Below are 9,269 nucleotides of genomic sequence, written 5' to 3'. Positions count from 1 at the left end.
CAGGCAGTGATTCTGCTTCAGTATTAAATCTGCAATAAAACTAATACTTACTTACATTATTACATTACATGTTACTTGTTAGACGCTTTTATCCAAAGCGACTTACATACTCAATACTGTGGACAATCCCCACAGGAGCAATTTGGTGTGAAGTGTCTTGCCCAAGGACACAACGACATGCTGATTGAAGTGGGGTTTGAACCTGTGCAGTGGGATTTGAACCTGTGCTCCCCCTGATCTGAACACCAACGCACTAGCCCACTACACCACACGCCTCCCTACTGAAGTGGCATATCAAATATCACATAGTATGTAAAACACTCATATTTTGTGTAACACGGATTTCCAAAATCAAAAGCTAAGAAATAACATATGGCTGTGTCCTCGCCCTGACCATCAGCTGTAGTTTAACCAGGCCACAGCTGGGTGTTGAGTTCAGGGGCGAGAGTTTGAGTCAGAGATACTTCCTCATGTGCCAAACCTGCCCACAAACTGCTATGTTTCTGTGGATTACTTTGAAGACTTAAGTTGACTCATGGTACTCAAATCATGCTCACATTTAGCTTCAAAGGATAACATTTAGACCCAATGAGGGCCCAAACCCACGACCCTGAGATAAAGAGTGTCCTACCCACTAAAGACAATAGTCAGGCATAGGGACATTGCTTTCTGTGTGGGGGCATTGTTGTGCATGTGGAAATTCTTCACATCTCCGAAGGAACATTGTTTGGTGGTAATCAGACACGTGACATACTGTAACAGAACACATATGGCATGTGACCATAAGAGATGTAGTGTTTATTGACATACTGATCTTAAGTATGCATTCTAGTTGCACTTTGTAGGTATGTCTAACTCTTTGTGTATACAGACCTTTTATAGGATTAGTGTTGTTTAGTGTGTCATTCTGTTACTGAATATAATATAGCCTACAGGTCACATACAACCCTTTAAGAAATCTGAACAATCCCTCTAACGGTAAGTAAAGTTATCTAGGATAGGACATTTGTATTAATTGATTTAGCTTAACAAAGCTTTATATACTTAGAGTCAAGCTGTGTGTCTCATGGCGAAACTGGGTGGCTGCAGCAATCATTCCAGTCCAGCAGCTTCTGAGGGAACGCCCATGTAGAGGATAGAGGTGAGCTGACGAGTGCCAGGAAGATCAACTCTAAGAATCGCAGCTCCTGCAACAGAAACCTCCTCCTCTCCTCTCAACATGAGCGCGCCGCCATACTACCAAGGTAAGAGTGTGACCGTTCAGTGGAGGGTTTCTTTTCTAACTTTGCAATTTTTTACAGTCTTGTCTTTATATTTTACTGAAGCATCAAAACCTCAGCCCTTTGATAGCAAATTATGACATTGGGTAAACACTGCAGTGAATGAATCCATATTCATTTCATGTCATAGTGGAATTTCTATTGGCCCAATAATCACGGTGACAGCACCACTGGTATAATACTACGGGTCCCAGGATTATGTGTGCAGATTCACAAATGGTTGTTGTTTTCATAAAAAGGTAATAGTTTGCCTTTTGAAATCTTCTGAGCAGCCTCGATCTGATTTTATGCTTCTCACAGCATGAGTCAGCAAAAGTAAAAAATGTGTTAGTGACCTGTCGCCTGCAGCTTGTCATCACTCTTCCAATTTCAATTTATTTTTGATACACCACGTCAGCCCATACCAAGCTAGCTTACATGTTCCTGTGAGTACTTCACAACTAAAGTCAGTGAAATGCTTTTAATGTGAACCTGCAGCAGTAGAATATGTTGTTGGCATTAGCAGTAACGTAATACATTCTTTCAGGGAATGTCGCCATATTTAACTCGTCAAAGATGAAAATATTGTAATACCTTCATCATTAAGCCATTGGCTCAATCACTGTTGTGTTATCTCTTTTTATCCTTCTTTTGTAATAGTTAGGGGATTCACAGACATTTATTTACATGGAAGATTATTACTGTAAGTGATAAACATGAACATTTAGTTTGAAGTGTAAAAACATGCATGAACTTCATAAAGTTCTAATTTATCATTGTGTAAAGTCAAAGAAGACGTTCTGCTTTTACTTTTCATCTAAAGTATTTGTAGTTATTAGGTTGGCAGCGAGCATAACAAACAAGATTGACGAGATTCCAGTCATAAGAAACAGGTCTATTTTTACCTTTTTAATCTGTCTTCATGGAGGACATTTTTACTTTCACTCTAGGAAAAGTACTGTTATTAATACCAGTGACAGGGCTCTGTTCTCCTCACATCACTCAGAGTTACAGTGAGGCAGTGAACACAGCATCAGCACCCTGAATCTAAAGCAGTTCATGGGAATATCACTATTTATAGTATTATATTGAAATCATAGTGACAAAATGTATTTGGCAAGTATTAAATAACTACATCATCTATATCAATAGAAATGGCTTCCTGGCAGAGGGACGTTTAGTAAAGTACATTTTCATCCATGTTACATCACTCCTTGTCTTATTTTATACATCTAATCAAGAAACCCACTTTCAGTTTTCAATTGTGGGCCTCCTTGTACATGACGTAATTTTACCATATCATTATTTTCCTTATTATTTACTCCTAGGGACGTTTGTTTATGGTTAAGTTTGTTTTTCAACACCAGTTTGGCATATATATTGCCTTCAGTTAATTTACACCAAATTAAACACCAATTAAAGGATAATTTGCATTAGAAAATAAGAAACGTATAATAATAATCATCCCCTTATATCAATTTGACCCAGTTATACTTGATTACTATAAGAGTTTTCCACTTTATCTTAGAGTTAGAAATATAAATAGGTAATTCCATATTAAAGGCATGCTGCTACCATTAACTTCTCTTTTTTTGCCGTCCGTGAGGAAAAGAAATGGGGCTCAGAGCCCCAGAATACTGAAATCAGTATTTTTTCAATCTTTTTTTCCTTCTAATTTGTTATTCTTTTCTAAATAACACACTGTTACCCAAGATCCTCAGCTATGGTTGAAGCTCGGTGATTGGATGTTTTAGCCGCAATGCACGTTGGGATATGGTGTTTATGCGATATGAAATCCGAAAAACATGGAAGAACTGCCACCGAAACTGAATATGTGACGTGAATCATAAATATATCAGCAATTAAACAACATCTTCAATTTCTCTTCACACAATACGTCTCCTTGCAGTATCAATAGTAATTTGGCTGACTTTTATATTTGATCCAATTGGTAGATAGGTTATATTTACACCATAGCGGTGCACAGCTGATAGACAGGGACTTGTAGTTTTTAAAGATATTACTGATTTTCTGTGAATATAAGAATGTAAATACTGAGTTGAGAGAATAGTCAGGGGTTTTGGGTGATGGGAGACACATCTATGGATTCAGAATTTCAATAGCTTACCATTAAATGACGGATATACCTTTCTGTCTGTGATGTTTTACAAATCAGATATTAATGTGTAGAAGTAAAACATGTCAATAATATAGCAATATCCTGTAAAATTATGTGAAAACATGAATAAAACTACACATCTTCAGATGTTATACATACATAAGTGTCCTACACTAATAATAAAAAGTATAATTTCTTGTGTTAACACTTTAAACTTGACAGTTTTTTAACCCGCACCGCCTAGTGGTTAAAGCACGTTATTGCATTTTATTTGTTGAATATGTTATATTTGATGAAAAAAATAGGGGGAAAGTAGAAGGTCAATGATATAAATATAGAATATAAAATATCAAGAAGATACTGTAAGTGATCTCTACAATAAAACAGTTTAGTGCCGGATGTACAAAGATATTAATAGGAGGATGTGCAAAACAGAAAAACTAATTAACCTTTACTTAAACATTAAAGAATACTTTAGGTTAAGGTCTTCTTTTAAATAAGAACAAAGCTTTGGGGGTATCTACAGATAAATATGAAGCCTGACAAAGTACTTAACCTCTTAAGGACGAGGGTCCCCCCAGTGGACCCCCCCACCGTTTTTTTTCGAGACTATGTCTCAGGGCTTCTTAACATTTATGAAACTATTAATGTTCCATACCCTTTTAACGGGGAGAAACTCCGCTAACTGACAATATGAACAATTTTTAGCTAAAAGAAACATATACCAAGCCTTTGAATTAGCATTGAGCGAAAAAATGCTAACTAATGCTAACGCACTTTTGCACAGAACTCATGGTAGAAATGCCCTTATTACTTATCGTAACTGCACAAACAAGATATCCGATTAAAGCTGAGATTCCACAGATTCCATACATGTAATGTCATCACTGTACGACCCCGAATTTGTGGAGCTATCAGCCAGAAAAGAGAAAGTAAACAACATCCGGTTTCAAAAATATTACAATAATTACGTCTTACCTTTTTTGATTTGTGATCAAAAGTTGTGTTCAACGGAATAAAAACGCCGCTCAAGGTTAATCCAATGTCTCTGTGTCACGTAGACATTTTTACTGATAATCCATCATCATATTTATGGCAATATACTGGGTATAAAGTTTTGCAGTCCAGGCTTGTACTTTCAGATATGCTTCGTTTGCTTCTCTATTACGTCCACAATGGTAATGTTTACGTGGATTTGGGACCTGCTCATCGATTCTATTGGATCTAATGGTTAAGAAAAAGGTGTAAATCACCCAAATCGACCAATGGGTTCCAGAGATATGGTCCTGCGTAAAGTATAAAGAATGCCAGCCAGCGTCAGCACATTACGCAGCAGACTCTACGCAGTGTTTACAACGTAAGGAAGCTGTTATTGCAGGACCCAGAGCGCACGGAGCACAGAGCGGACAGCAGATAACAGAGCAGATTTTTTTTTTTACAACAGTTGTATTTGGATGGAATGAATACCTATAGTGATAATTCAAAGTAATAAAATGATTTTTACAGTGAAAAAGGTCAAATGGAACTGATGGTTCCCAAATTACCCAGAGGTGAGTCCGCCTGGACTTTATTTTTCTAAACCGCTCTAAAAAGGTCAAATTTCACTTGTTTTGCATCAATCTTGATACAGGGTACTTACTATATGTTATAGTTTGGATTCCTAAAGCTTTTAGTCTACTAACCCATCATTCAAGGGTGGTTTTCACTGTAAGTAATGGGTTTTTTTTAGGCGGAGATTAGAATTTACATGTTTTTACTATGTTCCATCTGAATTTACTTTAAAATAAAAACATCTATATTGATTCTGACACTTCTACATCCAACTCACAGATGTAACCTTGCTTTGAGAAAAATGATTATTAATTTAACCCTTTTAGAAGTGTAGTTATGGTCATTTGTTCTGGGAATGTCATTTTCTAGCCTGAGACCTGAGTTTCCTTGAATTTTACTCAGGTGTAACTAAAGTCTGATTTAAGGGTTGTTTATATTTCACATCATTAATCAGAATCTGCAAAGTAACTAAAATAAATGTAGTGGAGTAAAAATACGAGGTTAACCTCTGAATTGTAGTGGAGTAGAATTACAAAGTAACAATGAGCTGGTCCAGGTGTAAAACAAACAAAAAATTAAGCACATTTTTTAACAAAATGCCTCTTGAGGGCATGAAGTGACAAAAACGTTCAACATGTCACCATTAAGGCCCATTGTAAATTCAGATTAACTAAATGCACCTTTAGGGGGGGGGGGGGGGGGGGCTGTACCTCTGGGTTTTGGTGCTGCCAGAAGAGCCTCTGACTGAGATTACTGGTGTACATTTTCACCAGTTGAATAAACTTCCCATGGTGGCTGTCAGTGGATGTAGCTGTGCTGTTTTGTGGATTTTTTTCTACAGAACCACTGATCTAAATCACTGCATGCACAGCAAATTATCTCCCCAGGGTCCTATCAACACACCCCCAAATGTGAAGAGGATCGGACCAGACAAAACTCAGTCTTTATGAACACCTTTTTTAGTAGTGCCTTGCATTACTTTTTTATCATGTCTTAATGCCTTACAGGTGTAATGTAAAGCACCTTGAATAGTTTTGTTCTTCAGAGGTGATAGAGAAATCACCTTTTCTTGACATGATTCTCACAAACAATAACTGAAATCCACTGACTTGGGATTTTTTTCAAACCTGTTTGTCCTGTTTGTTAACATCAGGAATGCATTGTTATCTAGATAAACAATGGCTGTTCCTACAGGTTTGAATGGAGTCAGCTCAGGTAGTTTTTTTATCTGGAGTGTGCACACAGCCTCTGATTTCGTCACAGCAGCACCTTATGACGAAAGTTGTATTTCTGTCCAATAGGGTTCGGAGGTGCCGCAGTTTCAGATGAAAGAAGGATTGTTCTGGTCGGGAAGACCGGACTGGGAAAGAGCGCAGCAGGAAACACTATCCTGGGGAGAGAAGCGTTTGAGTCTGAGCTCTCTCCGTCTTCCATGACTTCTGAATGCCAAAAAGCGAAGGGGGACGTCGGCGGTCGAAAGGTCGCCATCATCGACACTCCAGGGCTGTTTGACACTAACTTCACCCAAGAAGAGGTGCTGAAGAGGATCAAGATGTGCGTCTCTCTGTCGGCTCCGGGGCCTCACGCCTTCCTGGTGGTTCTTCAGCTCGGCAGGTTCACCCAGGAGGAGCAGGACACCGTCAGGATGATTCAGACCACTTTTGGTGAAGATGCAGCCAAATACACTATGGTGTTGTTCACACATGGAGACCAGCTCAGCAAGAAGCAAACTATAGAGGGCTTCATTTCAGAGAGTCCCGAACTGCAGGCCATCATGATAATGTGCTACCATAGATACCATGTCTTCAACAATGAAATCAAGGACCCTGAACAAACCAGTCGGCTCCTGGACAAAATTGACAAGATGACCATGGCTAACGACGGAAGCTACTACACCAACGAAATGTTCATGAAGGCAGAGGCAGCCATAGAGAAGGAGACACAGCGACTCTTGAAGGAGCTGGAAGAGCAGAAGCAGGGAGAGCTGGAAGAACTGAGGGCCAAATATGCAGAAAGGGCCTACCAAAGGGAGGAGAAGCGGGTGCATATCAGATACGAGTATGAAGCCAGAGTTCGGGCTGAAAGATCAAACGACTTTGTCGCTGCACCGGCTATAGCTATAGCAACCGCCTGTGGTGCTGCTGTCGGGGGGGGTGCTTGGAATTGCAGGAGGGCCAATCGGTATAATCATTGGAGTCGCAGCTGGAGCAGCTGTTGGAGCAGCCGTCGGAGCCATATCAGTGAGGGTGTCAGAACGCTGCCATGTGCAATAAGGGCCCAAGAACATACGAGGTTTATTTCTTCAAAAACACATCCATTTTGCACATCATTATGGGTGACTGCCTATTGTTTCGAAACCCCCAACAGCCCTAACAATGTCCCATTGGACCAAAAGCCCATTTGTCCCACAGTCCGTTACTCCTATAATAAATACACATTGCTCTGAGGCCCATTGCCCCGAAAATAATACACTCCGCATGTGATTGGCTGGTTCTTCCTTAGCATCGCACTGGCTCCCTATAAAAAACTATTGATAGTGCTGGGGTGTCAAATTAACAAAAGGGACGCTGACAGGCTGAACAAGCTGGTGAGGAAGGCTAGCTCTGTAGTTGAAGTAAAACTGGACAAGCGGGAGGAGGGGAGGACGAGGAGAAGGCTAGACTCTATCCTGGAGAACCCCTCCCAGCCCCCCATGCAGAGCTTGTGAAGATGAGGAGCACAGCCTCAGACTCTTCCCTCAGTGCCCCGGACAATCTTAATGCCAGTAGCCTTCTAATCAAGGGTTAACCTTGAATACCACTCTCAGTTGCACCTGCACATATACATCTTTATATATTTAAATATCTTCACTGGTATTTTGTAAATATGTACATTCTGCTACTCAGTTTTCTACCTTGAGTTAGTGTTGTCATGCATACTGTTAACCTCTTAAGCACGGCGGTCCCCCCATTGGACCCCTCCCACCTTTTTGTTTTCGAGATAATGTCTCAGGGCTTCTTAACATTTATGAAACTATTAATGTGTAGCACCAGATTAACGGGAAGAATCTCAGCTAACTGAAGATATGAACCATTTTTACCAAAACAAAACACAAGTCTCATAATAAGGGTCTAAATGACCCCTGAGCGAAACAATTCTAACGCACTGCGGCACACAATTCAAGATAAAGATACCCTTATTACTTATCGTAGCTGCACATACAATATAGCCTATTAAAGCTGAGACTCCACTGATTATTTAGGTATAGTATCATCACTGAGCGATCCGAACTTGCGACAGGGGAAGCAAACACAGACATCACAACACGTACCTTTACGGAGCTTTTACGGCAGATCGTCTCACCGTAGCTGTCAATTAGGTCAAAAGACGTGTTCAATGGCATTAAAACGAAAAAAAAAATGTCTACAACTGTTGATCCATATGTTGATAATGTACCTGTACCTTTTAAAAAATTATTTATAATCCATAATTCAATTTTTTATGTAAAAATCGGAGCGGAAAAGTTAGCTGCTAATGGTAGCCACCAGAGTGTATGCAGCTTCCGGTTTTGGTAACGCGTCACTCTCACTCCTTATTTGTTAACGTTTTGGTGTGTATATAACTTTCCCTCGATTCCATTGGCTCTAGCGGTTATAAAGAGATTTCATTCATCAAAATCGACCAAGGGGGGCCAGAGATAGGTCAAATCCACCCAAATGACCCCAGAAGTGGGGGTTTTTGGCTAAATCTCTCTAAAAGGTCAAATTTCACTTGTTTTGCATCAATCTTGATACAGGGTACTTATTATATGTTGTACTTTGGATTCCTAAAGCTTTTAGTCTACTAACCCATCATCCAAGGGTAGTTTTCACTACAAGTACAACATTATTTTTGGACGGACACTATAATTTACAGTTTTTTACTATGTAAAATCTGAATTTTCTTTAAAATAAAAAACATCTATATTGATTCTGACTTTTCTACATCCAACTCACAGGTTTATCATTACTTTGAGAATAAAGATTATTAATTTAACCCTTTTAGAAGGGAAGATATGGTCATTTGTTCTGGGAATGTCATTTTCGAGCCTGAGACCTGAAAAACAGGCTCAGGGCTTAAGAGGTTAATTACTCTTCTTATCCTTGTGTAACTCTTATCTGTTCTACTCTGTGTTTCACTCGTATTCTGTTGCTGCTCTGACACCTGTATTTCCCCACATTGATCAATAAAGGTGGTTCTTAACCAACGGGAATATTTTCATTATTCTGTATGGGGTGTGTTGCTAGGTCCTACACAGATAGATAGATAGAGCTTTATTGTCTCCCTTAGGAGAAATGTGTCTTGGGCATCGAGATAATAAA

At 39.4% G+C, this 9,269-nt stretch overlaps 1 pseudogene; it reads left to right on the top strand.

Moving 5' to 3' along the window:
* Window positions 1-1,163: 1,163 nt before the first annotated feature.
* On the top strand, window positions 1,164-7,441 carry LOC117486349 (annotated as a pseudogene).
* The last annotated feature ends 1,828 nt before the right edge of the window (window positions 7,442-9,269 follow it).

The sequence above is a fragment of the Trematomus bernacchii genome, unplaced genomic scaffold, assembly GCF_902827165.1.
Source record: "Trematomus bernacchii unplaced genomic scaffold, fTreBer1.1, whole genome shotgun sequence".
Taxonomy (NCBI): domain Eukaryota; kingdom Metazoa; phylum Chordata; class Actinopteri; order Perciformes; family Nototheniidae; genus Trematomus; species Trematomus bernacchii.
This window is presented reverse-complemented; position numbering and strand designations above follow the sequence as displayed.